We start from the raw sequence: 25,080 nt of genomic DNA, 5'->3' as shown, positions 1-25,080 counted from the left end.
AGTTCCTCAGTTAGATGGTTAACTGATTTTTGTCCTCTGGCGTCCTTTGGTAGACAGAGGGTGTCTGGAAGGACATCAAGGAATCTTTGTGTTGTCTGTGAATTTATAGCACGACTTTTGATGTTCCTTGGTTGGGGTCTGAGCAGATTATTTGTTGCAATTGCAAACGTACTAGAATGGTGGTCCGATGGTCCAGGATTATGAGGAAAAACATTAAGATCCACAACATTTATTCCATGGGACAAAACTAGGTCCAGAGTATGATTGTGACAGTGAGTAGGTCCAGAGACATGTTGGACAAAACCCACTAAGTCGATGGTTCCGAAAGCCTTTTGGAGTGTGTCTGTGGACTTTTCCATGTGAATATTAAAGTCACCAAAGATTAGAATATTATCTGCTATGACTACAAGGTCCGATAGGAATTCAGGGAACTCATTGAGGAACGCTGTATATGGCCCAGGAGGCCTGTAAACAGTAGCTATAAAAAGTGATTGAGTAGGCTGCATAGATTTCATGACTAGAAGCTCAAAAGCCGAAAATTGCTTTTTTTTTTTTTTTTGTAAATTGAAATTTGCTAGCGTAAATGTTAGCAACACCTTTGCCTTTGCGGGATGCACGGGGGATATGGTCACTAGTGTAGCCACGAGGCGAGGCCTCATTTAACACAGTAAATTCATCAGGCTTAAACCATGTTTCAGTCAGGCCAATCACATCAAGATTATGATCAGTGATTAGTTCATTGACTATAATTGCCTTTGAAGTAAGGGATCTAACAATTAAGTAGCCCTATTTTGAGACGTGAGGTATCATGATCTCTTTCAATGACAGGAATGGAGGACGTCTTTATCCTAGTGAGATTGCTAAGGAAAACACCGCCATGTTTAGTTTTGCCCAACCTAGGTCGAGGCACAGACACGGTCTCAATGGGGATAGCTGAGATGACTACACTGACTGTGCTAGTGGCAGACTCCACTAAGCTCTGCTGCCTGGCCTGCACCCTATTTCATTGTGGAGCTAGAGGAGTTAGAGCCCTGTCTATGTTGGTAGATAAGATGAGAGCACGCCTCCAGCTAGGATGGAGTCCGTCACTCCTCAACAGGCCAGGCTTGGTCCTGTTTGTCGGTGAGTCCCAGAAAGAGGGCCAATTATCTACAAATTCTATCTTTGGGAGGGTCATAAAACAAGTTTTCAACCAGCGATTGAGTTGTGAGACTCTGCTGTAGAGCTCATCACTCCCCCTAACTGGGAGGGGGCTAGAGACAATTACTCGATGCCGACACATCCTTCTAGCTGATTTACACGCTGAAGCTATGTTGCGCTTGGTGATCTCTGACTGTTTCATCCTTACATCGTTGGTGCCGATGTGGATAACAATATCTCTATACTCTCTACATTCGCCAGTTTTAGCTTTAGCCAGCACCATCTTCAGATTAGCCTTAACGTCGGTAGCCCTGCCCCCCGGTAAACAGTGTATGATCGCTGGATGATTCGTTTAAAGTCTTATACTGCGGGTAATGGAGTCGCCAATGACTAGAGTTTTCAGTTTGTCAGAGCTAATGGTGGGAAGCTTCGGCGTTTCAGACCCCGTAACGGGAGGAATAGAGGCAAGAGAAGACTCGGCCTCAGACTCCGACTCGTTGCTTAATGGGGAAAACCGGTTGAATGAGCGACACCGGTTGAGCATTCCTACAGCATTTCCCTTCAGAAACCGTGAGAAAGTTGTCCGGCTGCGGGGACCGTGTGAGGGGATTAATACTAACGTTACTATCTGTACTTACTGGTGGCACAGACGCTGTTTCATCCTTTCATACACTGAAATTACCCTTGCCTAACGATTGCGTCTGAAGCTGGGCTTGTAGCACAGCTATCCTCGCCGTAAGGCGATCGTTCTCCTGTATATTATGAGTACAGCGACTGCAATTAGAAGGCATCATGTTAATGTTACTACTTAGCTTCGGCTGTTGGAGGTCCTGACGAACCATGTCCAGATAAAGCGTCCGGAGGGAAAAAGTTGAGGGAAAAACCAAAAATATAAACGGTATTTTATTTACTATAAAGTAAAAAAACGTAAAGTTGTCAGGTAGCAAAGCAAGGTTGGCAACAAAACGCACAGCAACACGTTGTGACTGGAAATGGCGTCAAAATGGTATCCAACTTAAATATTATTAAACCTGCTTTATATAGAATCCCCTTAGATGTTCTGTGCTTTTATTTACAGTAGTGATGGACAGCTGGATGTATTTTGTTTTTTACAAGCGTAGAGGGCTGTGAATACTGCAAACAACGTTTCCAGAATTAGAGGATTCTCAATATCAAAGGGGCATTTTTCGTTAGGGCAAATCTGGTCTGTGAGAATACCTAAGGGGCTTTTATAATGCAGGATGGATAATCGTTGGATAACAGCTCGGCTCTCAACTCATTAACTTGTTGAATCTAGGGGTCATTATTTTTAAGGACCAGAAAATAGAATATGCATATAATTGACAGCTTAGGATAGAAAACACTCAAGTTTCCAAAACTAAAGATATTGTCTGTGAGTATAACAGAACTGATATTGCAGGCAAAAGAATGAGAAAAATCCAATCAGGAACGCAGCGGTTTCTAAATTAGAGTCCCTTCCTATGCTTCTCTATTGAGCAGTGAATGGGGTATCAACGAGATTCCTTTTTCTATGGCTTCCTTAATGTGTGTAGTATCACAAGACATAGTTTCAGGCTTTTATTTTGAAAAATGAGCGTGTACAACAACATTGCGTCAGTGTCCACCTGATGGCTCTTTGTATTTCTCACGCAAAAGACAGAGGTAGCCAATTTTTCCACCCGGTCCCAGTTGATATATCATGAATAGATATTTGAAAAACACCTTGAGGATTGATTATTAACAACTTTTGCCATGTTTCTGTCGATATTATGGAGCTAATTTGGAATATTTTTCGGCATTGTCGTGACCGCAATTTCTGGTCGTTTTCTCAGCCAAACATGAAGAACTAACGGAGCTATTTTTTGCTACAAAAATAATTTTTCTGGAAAAAAGGAACATTTGCTATCTAACTGGGAGTCTCGTGAGTGAAAACATCCGAAGCTCATCAAAGGTAAACTATTTCATTTGATTGCTTTTCTGATTTTCGTGACCAAGCTGCCCGCTGCTAGCTAGGCATAATGCTTTGTTAGGCTATCGATAAACTTACACAAATGCTTGTCTTGCTTTGGCTGTAAAGCATATTTTCAAAATCTGAGATGACAGGGTGATTAACAAAAGGCTAAGCCGTGTTTGAATATATTTAACTTGTGATTTCATGAATATGAATATTTTCGAGTAAGATTTGTCTGTTGAGTTATGCTACTTAGTGTCAGTTGATGACAATTCTCCCGGATCCGGGATGGGTAGATCCAAGACAGGCGGTTTATCTGTAGCAGGTGTAGTCCATCATGCAAACAATATAAGCAGGACAATACACTCTTCATAGCCCGGCGACTGTATGTGTGAACCCCCCGAACTTGCAATATATTCGATGCTTGAGCACTCAAGTTGTTGTTTTTTCTAACTCAAAACCTCATGCAACTGCGAAATGATGGTTAAAGTATACTGTGCAGTATCTGTTCAACATCTTCATCTTATGCTGTCGTTAATAAAATAACGAGGAAAAAAAATACGTTCAAAATGCAGATGTTTATTTCAACTACATACATTTCAGTTGCACTTACCCCCCCCAGCTCCACGACCACGGGTAAACTTTGCTGAGATTATCAATGTATTTGTTGCATTGTTGCACCAGTTCAACTTAGCTTGTAGGCTTGGCAGAGTTACGGATGAATGTTTTCAGTTGATGCCAAACAAGTTCGATCGGGTCTAAATCAGGAGATCTACATGTGGAGATGCAAAAAAAGATTTGTTGATATACTGTAGGTGTAGGTTATTTTATTTAACCTTTATTTTACTACATAAGTCTACTTACTCTGCTGGCATCTTGACCCAGTTTATGCCCTCATTTGCAATACAAACCCGGGCGGAAGTGTGTTTTGGGTCATTGTCTGCATTTGGAGGAGAAAAAAAGACATTTAGCCTAACAGCCAACATTAGGTACAATTCTAGAAATGTACATGTAAATATGCCTAAACATAACAACATATTACCTTGAAAGAAACAATGTGGTCCCTGAAACACCTCTCTGACATAGGGTCCAGCAAATCTCTTGATGATTTTTTTCCCTCAAATCTCAAGCCATGATACCTGAAAAAGGAGCCAACTGTGAATTATTGTGGAAAACATAGCAGTCCGTGAGGTGTAGGCTAAAAATATTTTAGATACCCTTTGCTTTGTAAATGGCCAAACTTAACATCAAAATGCAAAAATGGGCCTGGTCCCTGGTGAGAAATTGTCTTCCTACACATGGAGTTTGAGGGAATGTTTGGGACTAGGCTTGCTTGACCTTCATTTTTTTCTGTAGTAATTTTGAGCAGATTGCTAAAGGGCCACGGTTGATTTGTCCGTGAAGATCACGTCATTGAATGTCTCGCCAGCTTTGATCCATTCCTGGGCCTGCAGCATGCAAAGTTATTTGTCAGAAGAATCATTGGGTCGAAACTACAACCATGTGTGTTCTCTTGTTTTGAAAGAAAATTAAATAGTATGTGTACACTACCTTTCAAATGTTTGGGGTCACTTAATGTCTGTTTTTGAAGGAAAATATATATATTTTTGTCCATTTTTTAAATGACATCAAATTGATCAGAAATAGTGTAGACGTTATAAATGACTATTGTAGCTGGAAACAGCAGAATTTATTTGAATGGAATATCTACATTGGTGTACAGGGACCCATTATCAGCAACCATCACGCCTGTATTTGTGACACGTTGTTAGCCTTTTAAAATTATAAACTTGGATTAGCTAATTGATCATTTGAAAACCTTTTTGTTAGCATAGCTGAAAAGTGTTGTCTGATTAAAGAAGCAATAAAACTGTTATTTTTAGACTAGTTGAGTATCTGGAGCATCAGCATTTGTGGGTTTGATTACAGGCTCAAAATGGCCAGAAACAAAGACCTTTCTTTTGAAACTCATCAGTCTATTCTTGTTCTGAGAAAGGAACGCTATTCCATGTGAGAAATTGCCATGAAACTGAAGATTTCGTACCACGGTGTGTACTTCTCCCTTCACAGAACAGCATAAACGGTCTCTAACCAGAATAGAAAGAGGAGTGCGAGGCCCTGGTGCACAACTGAGCAAGAGGACAAGTAGATTAGTGTCTAGTCTGAGAAACAGATGCCTCAAGTCATTAAATAGTACCCGCAAAACACCAGTCTCAAAGTCAACAGTGAGGAGGCGACTCCGGGACGCTGGCCTTCGAGGCGGAGTTCCTCTGTCTTTTGCCCATCTTAATCTTTTTATTGGCTAGTTTGAGGTATGGATATTTCTTTGCCACTCTGCCTAGAAGGCCAGCATCCTGGAGTCGCCTCTTCACTGTTGAGACTGGTGTTTGCCGGTTCGGGGTAGGGCCCTTATTTCCAGGTATGGGATATTTTAATGCTACAGCATACAATGACAAACTAGACGATTGTGCTTCCAACTTTGTAGCAGCAGTTTGGGGAAGGCCGTTTCCTGTTTCAGCATGACAATGCCCCTGTGCACAAAGCGAGGTACATTAAAAAATGGTTTGTCGAGATTGCTGTGGAGTAACTTGACTGGCCTGTACACATCCCTGACCTCAACCCCATCGAACACCTTCAGAATGAATTGGAGCGCTGACGGGAAGCCAGGCCTAATCGCCCCGACCTCATTAATGCCCGTTGTGGCTGAATGGAAGCAAGTCCCCGCAGCAATTTTCCAACATGGTGGGGCAAGCCTTCCCAGAAGAGTGGAGGCTGTTATAGCAGCAAAGGGGGACCAACACTGTATTAATGCACATGATTTTGGAATGAGATGTTTGACGAGCAGGGGTGTGTGTGCATCTCACTCACTGAACAAAAATATAAATGCAACATGTAAAGTGTTTGCCCCATGTTTCATGAGCTGAAAAAATATGCCCCAGATATCTTCCATACACACACACATTGTATTTCTCTTTAAATTGTGTGCACAAATTGTTTACATCCCTGTTGATCTTTTCTCCTTTGCCAAGAAAATCCATCCACCTAACAGGTGTGGCATATTAAGAAGCTGATTAAACAGCATTTTCATTACACAGGTGCACCTTGTACTGGGGAAAATAAAAGGCCACTTTAAAATGTGCAGTTTTGTCACACAACTCAATGCCACATATCTCAAGTTTTGAGGGAGTGTACGTTTGGCATGCTGACTGCAGGAATGTCCACCAGAGCTGTTGCCGGAGAATTTAATGTTCATTTCTGTACCATAAGCCCCTTTAATGTCCTTTTAGAGAATTTGACATTACAACAGCAGACGTGTAACCATGCCAGCCCAGGACCTCCACCTTCTTCACCTGCAGGATTGTCTGAGGGGGGGTTACGTGGGTGTATTTATTTTTGTAATAAAGACCTAAAAATGTTTAAGGTTTGTGTGTGGGCATTAGCCTTTGTATTTATTAAGGCAATTACTTAAAAATAAGCAGTACACATTATTATGCCTCTACTCTAAGTATTTATTCCTGCATTAGTTTGGTATCATCCAGTAATCTTATCCAGCCGTATGCAATAGGCTAAGTCCATGTTATTTATTTATTCCTGACTGATGTTATGGATCCTCTTCAGTGTGAAAAACTCTAGCTACAGCCTTCCGCCCTACCACCCGTATAACAGCTATGAGTGCTCCGAAGGCAGGCAGAGTGAGTGGGCTGGCCTGTGTGGTCTCTCCAACCTGGGAAACACCTGCTTCATGAACTCTGCTCTGCAGGTACCATACTCTAACCCCTCAACTTGCCGAATAATGTTTGTACCATGTTTTGTGCTGCATACCATGTTGTTATGTGGTGTTGCTTCCATGGTGTGTTGCTGCTATGTCTTAGGTCTCTCTTTATGTAGTGTTGTGATGTCTCTTGTCGTGATGTGTATTTTGTCCTATATTTTTAATCCCAGCCCCCTTCCCCACAGGAAGCCTTTTGGTAGGCCATCATTGTAAATAAGAATTTGTTCTTAACTGACTTGCCTGGTTAAATAAAAAAATACATAACTGTTCACTGTGAATGTTGGTGTGTATGCATTTGTTTTAATTGTATCATGGCAGGAACTGCTGCTGGTATTGACCTTTGGCATTGTATAATACTGTTGGTTTTGGCGACTCCTTTGACTGTTGGACTTTTCATTTGGATTTGCTCATTATTCCCTGTCTTGCATATTTTACTGCTTTTTTTCCCCCCAACTTTTAATCTTTTTTATATATTTTGTGTTTCTCTCGCTGTTTTTCTTCAGTGTTTAAGTAATGTTACTCCTCTCACCGAGTATTTCCTGAAAGACAAGTACAACGATGAGTTGAAAGAGGACAACCCTCTGGGAATGAAAGGGGAGATCGCCAAGGCCTACGCTGAGATCACCAAGCAGTCGTGGTCTGGGAAGTACAGCTATGTCACACCACGGCCTTTCAAGGTAATTTACTGTACCAGGGTTGGGGTCAAGTCCATTTGCATTCCAGGCAATTCCAAAGGTACACTGAAATTCCAATTATCTTCAATGCTTTTCAATTGGGAAAATGTCTAATTGGAATTTGGTTTACATTCTGAATTGAAATGGAATTGACCCCAACCCTGTACTGTGCCCATACTAACTTCTGAAATTCACATGGTCTGAAAGTTGTTTCCTCACTTCTGCTTTGATTCTGCACCAATGTGCCCAATCCCAAATTGACCTTTAGACCCACTAGCCACAACAACTGAGTCTCTTGAGCAGTGATGATGTGGTAGAAAGAATGGGTGGGTAAACACTGATTTCTGTTCGTGGTGAATAAAGTAACGCTCCCTATACTTTCAATGTGGTTTTCCACAATAGGTGGGTCAACATTCATGCAAAATAGAAAAGGTGCGTGAACGGTGTTTATGTGAGTTCACCTTCAATTACACCACTGCTCTTGAGTAGATCAGAAAGTATCACAGATATAAGAAATATGGCAATAGTACTACTTTGTTAACTGACAGGCTACAGGTTGGTGGAATCTGCTATTTTGCTTCCACTCATTCAATCGCCACAAGTTCCCGAGGGGTGAAGTGTCAATTTGGAATTTCCTATATACCTGTTGTGTGTGTGTGTGTGACTCTGTTCTCCCCTCCGTCCAGACCCAGGTGGGTTGTTTTGCTCCCCAGTTCTCAGGCTACCAGCAGCAGGACTCTCACGAGCTGCTGGCCTTCCTGTTGGACGGTCTACAGGAGGACCTGAACCATATCAGGAAGAAACCCTACATCCTGCTCAAAGATGCCGAGGGCAGGCCTGACAAGGTCTGTTACTGCTAACTTACTGTCACTCTTTATTTCATTAGTTTAATTTGTTTTACTATTTGTCAGGGACCATGCATAACAAATACTACATAGCTACAGTACAGTACACAGCAATTTGTCTCTGTAGTCGCAGGTAGTCTTTGCGCTCTTTCTGGCATTCAACACTCATTCGGTTAATGTTGTGCGTTGATTTCTTTCAAATCAAATCCATTTTAAATGTTATTTGTCACATGCGCCGAATACAACAGGTGTTGGTTGACCTTACAGTGAAATGCTTACAAGCCCTTAACTAACAATGCATATTTTTTTTAAGTTAAAAAAAATAGCAAGAGATAAGCGAAACCAATAATTAAGGAGCAGCAGTAAATAACAATTGTGGTTCGGAGTCAATCTGTCAATGTGCGGGGGCACCGGTATTGAGGTAATATGTACATGTAGGTAGGCTTATTAAAGTGTCTATGCACAGATAATAACAGAGAGTAGCGGTGGGGGGAGGGGGGGGTTGCAAATAGTCTGGGTGGCCATTTGATTAGCTGTTCAGGAGTCTTATGGCTTGGGGATAGAAGCTGTTTAGAAGCCTATTGGACCTAGACTTGGCGCTCCGGTACCGCTTGCCGTGCGGTAGCACAGAGAACAGACTATGACTAGGGTGGCAGGAGTCTTTGACAATTTTTGGGGCCTTCCTCTGACACTGCCTGGTATAGCGGTCCTGGATGGCAGGAAGGTTATCCCCGGTGTTGTTTTCAGTCTCCTGAGGGGGAATAGGTTTTGTTGTGCCCTGTTCACGACTGTCATGGTGTGCTTGGACCATGTTAGTTTGTTTGTGATGTGGACGCAAAGGAACTTGAAGCTCTCAACCTGCTCCGCTACAGCCCCGTCGATGAGCATGGGGGCATGCTCGGTCCTCTATTTCCTGTAGTCCACAATCATCTCCTTTGTCTTGATCACGTTGAGGGAGAGGTTGTTATCCTTGCACCACACGGCCAGGTCTCTGACCTCCTCCCTATAGGCTGTCTCGTCGTTGTCGGTGATCAGGCCTACCACTATTGTGTCGTCAGCAAACTTAATGATGGTGTTTGAGTCGTGCCTGGCCATGCAGTCTTGGGTGAACAGGGTGTACAGGAGGGGACTGAGCACGCACCCCTGAGGGGCTCCAGTAATGAGGATCAACGTGGCAGATGTGTTGCTACCTACCCTCACCACCTGGGCACGGCCCTTCAGGAAGTCCAGGATGCAGTTGCAGAGGGAGGTGTTTAGTCCCAGGATCCTTAGCTTGGTGATGAGCTTTGAGGGTACTATGGTGTTGAACGCTGAGCTGTAGTCAATGAACAGCATTCTTACATAGGTGTTCCTTTTGTCCAGGTGGGAAAGGTTAGTGTGGAGTGCAATAGATTGCATCATCTGTGGATCTCTTTGGGCGGTATGCAAATTAGAGTGGGTCTAGGGTTTCTGTGATAATGGTGTTGATGTGAGCCATTATCAGCGTTTCAAAGCACTTCATGGCTACGGACGTGCGTGCTACGGGTCTGTAGTAATTTAGGCAGGTTTCCTTCGTGTTCTTGGCTACAGGGACTATGGGGGTCTGCTTGATGCATGTTGGTATTACAGACTCAATCAGGGACATGATGAAAATGTCAGTGAAGACACCTGCCAGTTGGTCAGCACATGGCCGGAGCAATCGTCCTGGTAATCCGTCTGGCCCCGCAGCCTTGTGTATGTTGACCTGTTTAAAGGTCTTACTCACGTCGGCTACGGAGAGCGTGATGACACAGTCGTCCGGAACAGCTGATGCTCTCATGCATGCCTCAGTGTTGCTTGCCTCAAAGTGAGCACGTCTGGTAGGCTCGTGTCACTGGGCAGCTCGTGGCCATGCTTCCATTTGTAGTCTGTAATAGTTTCCAAGCCCTGCCACATCCGACGAGCGTCAGAGCCGGTGTAGTATGATTCAATCTTAGCCCTGTATTGACGCTTTGCCTGTTTGATGGTTCGTCGCAGGGCATAGCGGGATTTCTTGTAAGCTTCCGGGTTAGAGTCCCGCACCTTGAAAGCGGCAGCTCTACCCTTTAGCTCAGTGCGAATGTTGCCTGTAATCCATGGCTTCTGGTTGGGGTATGTACGTACAGTCACTGTGGGGACGACGTCCTCAATGCACTTATTGATAAAGCCAGTGACTGATGTGATGTATTCCTCAATGTCATCGGAAGAATCTCGGAACATGTTCCAGTCTGTGATAGCAAAGCGGTCCTGTAGTTTAGCATCTGCTTCATATAACCATTTTTTTATAGAGCGAGTCACTGGTGCTTCCTGCTTTTAACTTTTGCTTGTAAGCAGGAATCAGGAGGATAGAGTTGTGGTTGGATTTACCAAATGGAGGGCGAGGGAGAGCTTTGTACGTGTCTCTGTGTGTGGAAAACAGGTGATCTAGAATTTTTTTCCCCTCTAGTTGCACAATTAACCTCTAGCGTCGAGCAATCCCGTATCCGGGAGAGTAATCATAGCCTCAAGCTCATTACCATAACGCAACGTTTCCTATTCATGAAAATCGCAAATGAAATGAAATAAATATATTCAAACACAAGCTTAGCCTTTTGTTAACAACACTGTCATTTCAGATTTTCAAAATATGCTTTTCAACCAAAGCTACACAAGACACGATTCTGTGAAGCATAGGATATTACGTTGGTAGGATATTCGTGATCGTACCTCGTCTAGTTTATTGTCCAATGATTGCACGTTTGCGAGTAATATTGACGGTAAATGGCAGCTTTCCTAGTTGCCTTCTGCGGGTCCGGACAATGCATCCGGCTCTTTGTCCTCTGTGTCGCTTCCTTTTGCAAATAATTGAAATGTCTACCCTGTGGGGTGTTTGGAGAATATCGTGTGAGTCCTGCTTGTTGTTGTTGAAGAAATCTTTGTCTAATCTGAGGTGAGTGATCGCAGTCCTGATATCCAGAAGCTCTTTTCTTCCGTAAGATACGGTTGCAGAAACATGTACAAAATAATTTACAAATATTGCGAAAACAAACACATAATAGCACAATTGGTCAGGAGACGGCAGTCTCCTCCGGCGCCTTTTTCATGTTTCAATTATCAGTTATTTGTGCAATTGCTTGTGTTTGTTGAGTGTCCTTCCCTATAAGCGTGCTGAAAGTCTTGTCAATTTGTTTACTGTGAAATAGCAATGTATCTGGTCAAACAATTTTTTCCAGAAGTTTACTAAGGATTGGTAACAGGTTGATTGGTTGGCTATTTGAGCCAGTAAAGGTGTCTTTACTATTTTTGGGTTGTGGAATGACTTTAGCTTCCCTCCAGGCCTGAGGGCACACACTTTCTAGTAGGTTTAAATTGAAGATGTGGCAATATCTTCTGCTATTATCCTCAGTAATTTTCCATCCAGATTGTCAGACCCGGTGGCTTGTCATAATTTTTTCACCTCTTCCACACTGACTTTACGAAATTCAAAAGTAAAATTGTTGTCTTTCATAATTTGGTCCGATATATACTTGGTTGTGTAGTGTCAGCGTTTGTTGCTGGCATGTCATCGCTAAGTTTGCTTATCTTGCCAATGAAAAAGTCATTAAAGTAGTTTGCGATATCAGTGGGCTTTGATGAATGAGCCATCTGATTCAATGAATGAAGGAGCCGAGTTGGCTTTTTTTTTCCCCAAAATGTAATTTAAGGTGCCCCAAAGCTTTTAACTATCATTGTTTATATTATTTATCTTTGTTTCATAGTGTAGTTTCTTTTTATTTAGTTTAGTCACATGAGTTCTTAATTTGCAGTATGTTTGCAAATCAGTTGGACTGCCAGACTTTAATTGCCATACCTTTTGCCTCATCCCTCTCAACTGTACCATTTTTAAATTCCTCATCCAGCCAAGGGGATTTAACCGTTTTTAGTCATTTTCTTAATGGGTGTGTGCTTATTAGTAACCGGAATAAGTAGTTTCATAAATGTGTCAAGTGCAGCGTCTGGTTGCTCCTTATTACACACCACAGACCAGCAAATATTCTTTACATCATCAACATATGAATCACCACAACATTTTGTGTATAAGAGGTCAAACAATATGTTAGGCCCAGCCTTTGGAACTTTGGTTTTCCTAGATATGGCTATTATATTGTCATCACTACATCCTATAAAGTCTGTCTCGGCTATGTTTCTGATTTCATTGCTTTGCTTCCCTTCTGTAAGACTGTAGGCATGTTTCTAGAGTATTAACAATAAATAGGAACAGTGTACCACTCCATAGTGTTCCCTAGGTTTATGTCAAAATGGTTTCTCAGCCGTATCCCTCCCCTCTGTGTGACCACTGTAGGTGTTTCCCTTCACCCTGTATCTAAATAGTGTGTCTTTCCCTTCCCTTCTGTGTAACTTTAGGTAGTAGAAGAGAAAAAACAGTAGTGGGAATAAACAGTGTCATAGCAACACTGGAGTGTCTGAAGGAGGTACAGTACTATCTCACCCTGTGTCTCACAGGAGGCATGGGAGAACCACATTAAGAGGAACGACTCCATTGTGGACATCTTCCACGGCCTCTTCAAGTCCACCCTGATGTGCCCCGTCTGCGCCAAGGTCTCCGTCACCTTTGATCCCTTCTGCTACCTGACCCTGCTGCTGCCCATGAAAAAGGAGCGCAACACTGGTAGTCTACCTGGTCAGGCTGGACCCCCTGGCCAAACCCACACAGGTAACTACAGTATTTGGGTTGTAATCAAAAGCTTTTGCCACTGAAAACGTGTGTGTCTTATTGGATAGCACCTCCCTGTTTTGGCCTGTTTGCACCTCGTGAATATGACCAAAGTCAGTCTGGACACCCTGGCCAAACCCACACACACAATACCCCATAATGACAAAGTGAAACATTTTTGGGAAATTTCTGCAAATGTATTACAAATAAAAAAACATACCTTATGTACATAAGTATTCAGACAGACCGTTTGCTATGAGACTCGAAATTGAACTCGGCTGCATCCTGATTCCATTGATCTTCCTTGATGTTTCTACAACTTGGAGTCCAAATGTGGTAAATTCATTTGAATGGACATGATCTGGAAAGGCACACACCTGTCTATATAAGGTCTCACAGTTGACAGTGCATGTCAGAGCAAAAACCAAGGCATGAGGTCGAAGGAATTGTCCGTAGAGCTCCGAGACAGGATTGTGGGGCACAGATCTGGGGAAGGGTACCAAAACATTTCTGCAGCATTGAAGGTACCCAAGAACAGTGTCCTCCATCATTCTTAAATGGAAGAAGTTTGGAACCACCAAGACTCCTCCTAGAGCTGGCCACACTGAGCAATCAGGGGAGAAGGGCCTTGGTCAAGGAGGTGACCAAGAACCCAATGGTCAATGACATAGCTCCAGAGTTCCTCTGTGGAGATGGGAGAACCTTCCAGAAGGACAACCATCTCTGCAGCACTCCACCAATCAGGCCTTTATGGTAGAGTGGCCAGACAGAAGCAAATCTTCAGTAAAAGGTACATGACAGCTGCTTGGAGTTTGCAAAAAGGCACCTAAAGGACTCTCAGATTCTCTGGTCTAATGAAACAAAGATTGAACAACTTTGGCCTGAATGCCAAGGGTTACGTCTGGAGGAAACCTGGCACCATCCCTACGGTGAAGCATGGTGGTGGCAGCATCGTGCTGTGGGGATGTTTTTCAGATGCAGGGAGTGGACTGGAAAACTAGTCAGGATAGAGGGAAAGATGAACGGAGCAAAGTACAGAGATCTTTGATGAAAACCTGCTCCAGAGCGCTCAGGACCTCAGACTGAGGTGAAGGTTCACCTTCCAACAGGACAATGACCCTTAGCACACAGGCAAGACAACACAGGAGTGGCTTTGGGACAAGTCTCTGAATGTCCTTGAATGGCCCAGCCAGTGCCCGGACTTTAACTTGATCGAACATCTCTGGGGAGACCTGAGAATAGATGTGCAGTGACTCTCCCCATCCAATCTGACAGAGCTTTAGAGGATCTGCAGAGAAGAATTTGAGAAACTATAACAGGTGTGCCAAGCTAGTAGCATCATACCCAATAACATTCAAGGCTGTAATCGCTGCCAAAGGTGCTTCAACAAAGTACTGAGGGGGGGTAGCCTAGTGGTTAGAGTGTTGGACTAGTAACCGGAAGGTTGCAAGTTCAAACCCCCGAGCTGACAAGGTACAAATCTGTCGTTCTGCCCCTGAACAGGCAGTTAACCCACTGTTCCTAGGCCGTCATTGAAAATAAGAATTTGTTCTTAACTGACTTGCCTAGTTAAATAAAGGTAAAATAAAAAAATTAAAATAAAGGGTCTGAATACTTATGTGAATGTAATATTTCTGTTTTTGCTTTGTCGTTATGGGGTTTTGTGTGTATATTGAGGGGGGGAAAGCAATTTGATCAGTTTTAGAATAAGGTTGTAATGTAACAATGTGGAAAATAATAATTTCTGAATGCACTGTATGTGTACTTAAGATGGGGGGGGGTTCTTTCCAAATTCAGATGATTGTAACCGATATATCCGTTCCATCGGATATTTGCCACCAATGAGAACCTCAGCAGCATCATGGAGAGGGACAACATCTATGTGTTAGTGTCAGACTATTCTGATGAAGGCAGTTGGGTGAAGCGCTGTCTACTCCCCCTCCAGTGGTAGATCTGTGAAACCTGGGTTGTATTCATTAGGAACCAAACAGAAGGCTGAATTCGGGAGGGACTACCTGAACATGTCCAATTTGAAACACTCGGTTTTTCCCTTGCAAAACGTTTTGCTGCAGTATGCCCGAATGAATACAACTCTTAACTTACCAAAGATGCAGACATCTGCAACACATTCACCCTACCCTATAGTTCTGTAGCTTTGAGGTGGCAGTGCATTTGTTCTTAATAACTAACATAATGTAGCAGACGTCAGCAGCGTTTCTTTCTTTCTGGTCCTGACGAGAAAGGGAAAAAAACTGCACTGTTGAACCAATCCAGTAAATGTGGAGGAGGAATTAAGATGGAGTGTCGCCTTGTTAACGTCCAAAAGTGATAGTCGCGTCACAGGCTCTTTCCATTTCCCATGAAAACCGGATGCATCTTGTTGTTTCCCGAGCCCGCAGAGGGTTGTTCTTATTAACTGACTTGCCATGGTAAATAAAGGTTAAATTTAATGGGGGAAAAATAACTCTCTCCTTGTTGTACAGCTTTGAAGTGGCAGTGAACCGGCTAGAGGACACAGACCATGTGGTGATCCCAGTCCACCTTAGAGAAAAGTACAAGCAGTCAGGGTACAACCACACCTCCACTCCTCTGTTTGGCCAGCCCTTCCTCATCACCGTTCCCAGAACATTCAGCGAGGACAAGCTCTACAACATGTTGCTGGTACATCTCTGGTCAGTCACAGATATTTTTTTCTAAAACATGTTGCTGCTACGCCGCTGGTGGGTTACACACACACACTCTTACATGCATACAGGGCATTCGGAAAGTATTCCCGACCCCTTGACGTTTTCCAAATTTTGTCACGTTACAGCCTTATTCTGAAATTGATTAAGTTGTATTTTTTTCTCATCAGTCTACACACAATACCCCATAATGACAAAGCAAACACAGGTTTTTAGATTTTTTTTTGCAACAAAAAACGATCACATTCACATAAGTATTCAGTACTTTGTTGAAGCACCTTTGGCAGCAATTCCAGCCTTAAGTCTTCTTGGGTATGACGTTACAAGCTTGGCACACCTGTATTTGGGGCGTTTCTCCCATTCTTCTTTGCAGATCCTCTCAAGCGCTGTCAGTTTGGATGGTGAGAGTTGCTGCACAGATATTTTCAGGTCTCCAGAGATGTTTGATCGGGTTCAAGTCCGGGCTCCGGCTGGGCTGCTCAAGGACATTCAGAGACTTGTCCCGAAGCCACCCCTGTGTTGTCTTGGCTGTGTGCTTAGGGTCATTGTCCTGTTGGAAGATGAACCGTCGTCCCAGTCTGAGGTCCTGAGCATTCTGGAGAATGTTTTCATCTTGGATCTCTCTGTACTTTGCTCGTTCATCTTTCCCTCAATCCCGATTAGTCTCCCAGTCCCTGCTGCTGAAAAACATCCCATCACCATGATGCTGCTACCACCATGCTTCACCGTAGGGATGGTGCCAGGTTTCCTCCAGACGTGACGCTTGGCATTCCAGCCAAAGAGTTCAATCTTGGTTAAATCAGACCAAAGAATCTTGCTTCTCATGGTCTGAGAGTCCTTTAGGTGTCTTTTGGCAAACTCCAATCGTCAGTCATGTGCCTTTTACTGAGGAGTGGCTTCTGTCTGGCCACTCTACCATGAAGGCCTGATTGGTGGCCAAGATTGGCCCAGCCAGAGCCCGGACTTGAACCTGATACATACCCTACATTATTCATCTCATATGTATACGTATATACTGCACTCTATATCATCTACTGCATCTTTATGTAATACATGTATCACTAGCCACTTTAACTATGCCACTTTGTTTACATACTCATCTCATATGTATATACTGTACTCAATACCATCTACTGTATTTTGCCTATGCCGCTCTGTACCATCACTCATTCATATATCTTTATGTACATATTCTTTATCCCCTTACACTTGTGTCTAAGGTAGTAGTTTTGGAATTGTTAGCTAGATTACTTGTTGGTTATTACTGCATTGTCGGAACTAGAAGCACAAGCATTTCGTTACACTCGCATTAACATCTGCTAACCATGTGTATGTGACAAATAAAATTTGATTTGATTTTGATCGAACATCTCTGGAGAGACCTGAAAATAGCTGTACAGCAACGTTCCCTATCCAACCTGACAGAGCTTGAGAGGATATGCAAAGAAGAATCTCCCAAAATACAGATGTGCCGAGCTTGTAGCATCATGCAACAAGAACATGCAAGGCTGTAATCGCTGCCAAAGGTGCTTCAACAAAGTACTGAGTAGTGTCTGAATACTAATGTAAATGTGATATTTCAGTTTTTGCTTTGTCATTATGGGGTATTGTGTGTAGATTGAGGGGGGGTGGTCCATTTTAGAATTAAGGCTGTAATGTTACAAAATGTGGAAAACTCAAGGAGTCTGAATACTTTCCAAATGCTCTGTACATACATTAGGGCGCTACAGCAAGCTTTACAACATGCTGCCTCTGGTGGGTAGGTAACCATCTCAGAAACTGCCGCTAACTAACCTTGTGCTCTTGTTAAGTACTTAGCCTAATTGTGACAGATGTTGCTAAAAAAAAAAAAGGCTCTAAAAATACATTTGATTGCTCTTTTCATTGTTTCAATGGAACCTTTTTTGGTTTCTAGTGTAAACAAGACTTTGACACAATGTCCTGATCTTTATATAATTTATAATTTAGCCCAAACAACTACCTCTTTCCCTACTGTATTTATTTTATTTATTTATTTTGCTCCTTTGCACCCCGTTATTTTTATTTCTACTTTGCACATTCTTCCACTGCAAATCTAGCATTCCAGTGTTTTACTTGCTATATTGTATTTACTTTGCCACCATGGCCTTTTTTTGCTTTTTACCTCCCTTATCTCACCTCATTTGCTCACATCGTATATAGACTTGTTTATACTGTATTATTGACTGTATGTTTGTTTTACTCCATGTTGTATGTGTCGAACTGCTTTGCTTTATCTTGGCCAGGTCGCAATTGTAAATGAGAACTTGTTCTCAACTTGCCTACCTGGTTAAATAAAGGTGAAATAAAATAAAATGTGTTTTCTCATTAAACGGGAACACTAAAGAACTGAGTAATAACAGCACTGAGGGTGGATGTTTCTTTCTTCGAGGGGAGCATATCAGTTATGTTGAGCAGTTAGATGTTGTTGGAGTATGTCTATGTATTGAATGGTAACTGATTATATTAATATTGTGTGTTTTATGTTGTATGGTGCATTCTGTTGTTGAGGAGGACGACACTGAGGAGACAACCCCCTCTTTTCTTAACAACACACTGTCAATGGCAATGCTACTAATGGGATCCTGGAGGTGGGCTCGCCCGGTAGGTAACACACACGCTCCAGAACACGCACTCAAACGGACACACTTACACATGCGCTCACCTAAGACTGAGGAACGTTTCATATGATTGTGTATTGTGTTTCCCTTTGATGTGTTTTGTAATTGATATGTATAGTGTAATTGTTTTATTGATATTACGCAGGGCTCATCTGCGAAAGAGACTGTGGTCTCAGCATTAAATAAAGGTTAAATAAAAAATGTAATCCCTGTCGATAAAGCTATTCCATAAACTGATCGGCTGATCCATTCCAGGCGAGATGGAGACTGACGAGCAGGATGGAGACGACGAATCCAGTCAGGACCAGGAGCTGCCCTCTGAGAACGACAACAGCCAATCGGAGGACTCTGTGGGTGGCGGGGACAATGAGCTGGAGAACGGGGTTGGTCAAGGGGGAGATAATTCGGGGACCAAAGGTCACCAGAACCAGATGTCTACGACGATGGAGGACAATAAGAGATTGTTTACATTCCAGTTTAACAACATGGGGAAGGCGGACTTCAGCTTAATCAAGGAGGAACCGCGGCAGATCCGGTTCAACGAGGGACACCTCAGACTCAGTGGTAAGATGGGCTTTTTGCATACTGTATGCAGATGAAGTCACAACCCTCCAATAAAGATAAAAACATGGTAACGTTCTAATAGCATTATATTTATTGTAAGCACTAACCAGTGCCTCTAGTTGTTAATGCACAATCCACCTTTCTCTTTCTGTTATATTCTCACCTTTACAATGAGTCTTAAAGGGTATATTGCTCTCTCCCTGTAACAGACCGGTCCTATCTCTCTTTGGACTGGGAACCAGAGGTTAAGAAGAAACACTTTCATGAGGGTATCACAGATGTAAGGCTTTCTACTCTCCTGTAAACACTAGAAGCCGTTTTACCTACACTACCCTCCTTATTTATTTGGACAGTGAATATAAAATGTGATTATTATTTTATTTTATTTGAGATGATAAAATGTTTCATATAAGGGGTGATGTATAAGGGGTGACACAATGTCACCTTTTTATTTGAGGATATAGTCATACATATGTTTTACTATTTAGAAATTAAGTCACTATGTATCTAGTCCCCCCATTGGAATACTTTTTTGTATTTGGACAAATTAAAGTGTATTAAAGTTGTCAACAGTTTTTAGTATTTGGTCCCATATTACTAAACGACATCAAGCTTGTGACTCTACAAACTTGTTGGATGCATTTGCAGTTTGTTTTGGATACTTTTTTTCCCCAATAGAAACTGAATGGTGAAAAATGTATTGTCATTTTGGAGTCACTTTTATTGTAAATAAGAATAAATGTTTCTGAACACTTCTGCATTTAAAATTAGAGGAACAAAAATCCCCCCCCCCCCCCAAAAAAAAATGCTAACCATCCCGTTATTGGTAATGGTGACTTTTGGGGGGGTGATTTTTGTTCCTCTAACTTTCTCACTCATCATTATGACAGGTGACATTCTGTACTGTCGCCTCATATGAAACATTTGATCTCAAATCCAAAATGCTGGTTTATAGAGACGAGTTTACATATTTTTGTGTCACTGTCTAAATAATTACAGATGGGTGTATAGTATCTCAATTCATGTCTGACTCCTCTGCATGGAAGTCTGTGTCTGTCCTAGAATAGTGTTTCCCAAACCTGGTGTGCTAGTTTATAGATCAAATAGTTGGAATGGCTGGAGGTATTTGAGAAGAGGCTTGGGAAACACTGTTGTAGAATGAATGTCTCTCTCTAAGCCTTGGATGGTAATAATTTAACTAAATAAGTAATAACCAAAATCTTGCTCTGCCTGTGAACAGGACTTTGAGATGCATGAGAGCATGGAGTATAAGCCTCAGAAGAAAGCCTTCTTCAAGCTGAAAGACTGCATCGAGCTGTTCACCACCAGAAGAGAAGCTCGGAGCTGAGGACCCATGGTGAGACTTAACTTCATATTGTCAAGGCTAATAAAGGAAATAATGAACATTTAAAAGAATAGTTCACTCAAAATAAAAATACATGTTTTAACATGATATTAATCTCCATTAACCCAGAACTAAAATATTCTGTAATTTGGTCAGATGTGTAATTGATCATGTCTGTCTCGGGTAGTACATGCTATTTAAAAGAAAATGTTTTATTGTCAAATCAAATATAATAATTCATCTATCCCAGGTACTGTCCAAAATGCAAGGAGCACCAGCAGGCCACTAAGAAGCTGGACCTGTGGTCTCTGCCACCTGTCCTGGTGGTCCATCTGAAACGCTTCTCCTACAGCAGATACATGAGGGACAAGCTGGATTCACTAGTTGATTTCCTACTCGGGTACGGTTTTGACCAGACGGCCATACCTTTCTGTCAAAACTAGCTATAATGTCAATGAACAAGTATAATTGTGAAAGTAAAAACACTCAGCTGTTCCCTGTGATTTAAAGGGTTACTTCTGGATTTTGTTCTACCTCCCCAGAGTAAGATTAACTCGTGGATACCAAATCAAATCAAATGTTATTTGTCACATACACATGGTTAGCAGATGTTAATGCGAGTGTAGCGAAATGCTTGTGCTTCTAGTTCCGACAATGCAGTAATAACAAGTAATCTAACTAACAATTCCAAAACTACTGTCTTGTACACAGTGTAAGGGGATAAAGAATATGTACATAAGGATATATGAATGAGTGATGGTACAGAGCAGCATAGGCAAGATACAGTAGATGGTACCATTTGTATGTCTCTGCGAGCAATTTGAAGGAAGTTGCTAACATGCATGCCCATACACTTTGTCATTGTGCTGACACAAGTTAGCATTGGCTCGTGAAACTACCCCTAACATCCTTCATACAGGACACAGACATAATATTTTTATCCACAAGTTCATCTAACTCTTGGGAAGTAGTTAAAGGGCCTCATTGCCAAAATCCAGAAGTATCCCTTTAAGTTGTAAATCACCTATACAAATGTTATATATCTCTTGAAGAGAAAACAAGGAGTGCTCCCCCCATGAATGATTATTTGTGTGATTCTTTCTCCAGTGACATGGAAATGTCAGAGTTCCTGATCGACCCTAATGCTGGTCCCTGTCGCTACGATCTCATTGCGGTCTCCAACCACTATGGAGGCATGGGAGGAGGACACTAAGTCTAATTTTAAGTATTTTTATTTGACAATTTAGTCATCAACACTAGAAGTGCAGAAAACTTTATTTTAATGTAATGTGTATTCAAAATTATAAATTCAGACATTGCTAGCCACAGTCTTATCCGAGTTGATTCAAACAAGGAAGGTGAACCAACAGTCTTAATTCCATGCTTGCTTTTAGCAGACAAATGCTCATCTTCTCGTCTTTGGGACACCTTAGATGCTGCTTATGCGAAGAACAAGGATGATGACAAGTGGTAACAACTTTGACGACAGCAGTGTCTCTCCAGCCAACAAAGATCAGATAGTGGTGAGTTCCATGGTCCTCTAACATCTTGTCAGATACACAGCACTGCCCAGTGTGAATTGAATGTGCACTTCATGTGTGTGTCTGTTCAGTCCAAAGCAGCGTACGTGCTGTTCTACCAGCACCAGGACACAGTGAATGGAACAGGCTACTTCGATCTGGACCGAGAGGAGAAGAACAGAGAAGGGGAGGAGGAGAGGAAGAACGTCGCTTCAGTCCAGAGCAACGAAGATGTAAACGACAATGTCACCATGAAAACTAACTGAACTGGAGAAACAGAGACAGAGCGAGAGACAACAATATCCATCCTAAGCCATATCGACAGACACAGAGCAGTGGGCCAGGCCTGAGGCTGTGCACTGACCTCTGACCCCATCCAGCCCTATGAAGAGTAGGCTACAGGGGAAAATAAACAGAGGTTTGTCAGTGCTGGAACACCCAAGCAACATTACTAAAGAAATCAGGGCCTATAGATGTCTGTGGCCTGACCGGTCTTATTCGTGTCGCAGTGAGTCTTCTCCATGTCCATTCTACATGAATCATCCACTCTGGAGGAAAAATAAGTCAAGCTCTGTTTTGATTCTGAACAATGACATAATCCTGAAATCTAATGGATCCATTAGAAGTGTTAGGAAGGCCTGCATTATGAAGTTCAGTTCGTCATAGAATCAAGCACAGAATGTCACAGTGCAGTGGTGTGGGTGCTTTGGCACTTCGAACCGATACACCTGCTTTAATTTTGTTAAGTTTTTATATTTTTGAGAGCGCAATGCATTACCATACCATTTTACCATTCTTTTTAAGCTAGGCCTTGTAAATATATATTTTTTAATGAACACTGAATTATTATTTTTATTACGTTTTAATGATGCGCTGAAGCCTTTTTGGGAATTTGTCCTAATACTTTTATTTTGTTGCACAATCACCTCTACCCTCATTTTTTAAAATAATGAGTCATATTAGTGGCACGTACTGCAATTGCTTTACAAATTACTCTGAGCCAGGGTCTTCTCAGTTAAAATGCTTTGAATGCTGCCTTTTTAAACACTGGTCAACAGAACACACATCCACACATAGTGACTGCTCTGTGTAGAGTAGGAGTGCTGATCTATGATCATTTTTGCCTTTAGGTTCATACTGAATAAGGTTGTATGGACAGGGAAGGGACCTGATCCTAGATCAGTCCTCCTACTCTGCTTTGTGTATGTGAGGAGGAAGAGCAAAATACATTTCATAATGTAAAACAGCCAAACCGGTCATGTGGTGAACTTGCATTTTAGACACAACTAATGTACACAATATGAGCCTTATGATTTAAGTTTTTTATTCTGCTGGTCCTTACAGTAAGTATCCTCCTAGCAGCATGAAGTCAAGTTCCAGAAACAACCCCTAGACACTTTTGTAGATCTGAAATGATCAGATAGGTATGCAAAATGGGGCGAAAAATTCACCTATCACATGACAAGGTGGAGCTACTACCATATTGCTCAAACCCAATTCTTTCAGATCTGCATAATTAGGAGACTGATTAGGAGACGTGTTTGCATATTACGTAGGGGCTTTTCTGGGACGGACCCACCACTCTTAGGCTGTATGTTGCATTACTATCTTTACATGGCTTCTTGAGCGTCTCCTCGCTACCGGCTCCCTCTAGAGGCTTTTTGAGATTATGAATATTGGAATATTGGTGATACATTAGATTTCTGTTTCTTGGTTGGATCACCTCAGCCTTAACTCTTAATCTCAGATTGTAGTCTTTAGCACATTATTACGTCACGCTGTTTGTGCATGGCCCCGAAACACACACACACACACACACACACACACACACACTTAAACAGGACACAGATACGAGCTGAAACTCATTCATACACTCACAGGAACACTTACGTTCACACCCTCAACCCTACCTTTGCTGTTCCCAACAGAAACAAATGAATAGCAACCGCTGCTCCCGGAATTCAACCTTGTTTTTTTTGTCAAGAGCCCGAATGTATGCTGAATGACTGACTTGAACTGATCCACTTGTAAGGCCAGGTTGTTTTTTTGCCTCATCTTTTCTTGCTTTGGTTAAATGTGAGGGGGAAAATAGTAGTGTTCATTACCTTTGATAGAAATACCTGGGTACTGCTTGCTGTATGTGTCCACTCTTCCAAGGGAAAATAATGCTTCATTGTGGTTTGAGCATGGAGTAGGGTCTTTCGCTGTAGAGGGCGGGAGGGATGGGTGAAGGGTAGTATTACTGATCAGCCTGAGTGGGTGAGATATGGTGATTACATATAGGATATATAATACTGTACATAAGAGTTCACTCTGAGTGCACATTTGATAATATTTATTTATATGTAAGCATTAATAAAACAAATATATATATATATATATTTATTTAACCTGTCTACGATATTGGTTCCCAATTGGGAATCAACCCTCCCACGTTCAGCTGAAACGGTGGCGCATGGAACGCAAAAATATTCTTAAAAATATTTAACCTCCACACATTAACAAGTCCAATAGCTCAAATGAAAGATAAACACCTTGTTCATCTAGCCAGCAAGTCAGATTTCTAAAATGTTTTACTGTGAAAACATAGCACATATATATATGTAAAACCACCACCAGACACAGCTCATTTGAATAGCCAAAACATGCAATCAACAAACGCAGGATTAAAAAATAAATCGTTCACTAACCTTTTGAAAATCTTCATCAGATGACAGTAATAGGACATGTTACACAGTACATTTTTTTTTTTCAATAATATGCCATTTATATCCATAAATGTCCATTTACAGTGAGTTCACGTTCAGAAATTACTCAAAAATGTCCGCAGGAAATCTAGGTAGCGCGGCAAGATAACGTAAATAGACATCATAAACTTTGACTAAATATACATGTTCTACATATAGTTAGAAAGATACACTGCTTCTTTATGCAACCGCTTTGTTAGATTTATTTTTAACGTTACAGAAATCGCACACTATTCAATATGCTGAGACGGCGCTCAGATACAAGCTACATTTCTACGTAATGTTGGAGTCAACAGAAACACAGATTTAAGCATAAATATTCCCTTACCTTCGATGGTCTTCGTTCAGAATGTTCTGGAAGGGTTCATACTTACCCAATACATCGTTTGGTTTCAAGTCTTGCGTCTTTGTATTAGTTACTGCTAATAACATCAGCTGAAATGCACCCAAAATGTCCTCTGGTCCGGAAAAGTTGCGCATCAAAACATCAAAATTACATATTATATGTC

General features: G+C 41.9%; 1 pseudogene; it reads left to right on the top strand.

Annotated features, from left to right (window-relative positions):
- LOC139379171 (ubiquitin carboxyl-terminal hydrolase 15-like) overlaps window positions 1-22,696 on the top strand; it is a 54,287-nt pseudogene extending 31,591 nt beyond the window's left edge.
- Window positions 22,697-25,080: the final 2,384 nt, after the last annotated feature.

The sequence above is a fragment of the Oncorhynchus clarkii genome, chromosome 21 (assembly GCF_045791955.1).
Source record: "Oncorhynchus clarkii lewisi isolate Uvic-CL-2024 chromosome 21, UVic_Ocla_1.0, whole genome shotgun sequence".
NCBI lineage: Eukaryota > Metazoa > Chordata > Actinopteri > Salmoniformes > Salmonidae > Oncorhynchus > Oncorhynchus clarkii.
The sequence above is the reverse complement of the archived record's forward strand: the minus strand, read 5'-3'. Positions and strand labels throughout refer to the sequence as shown.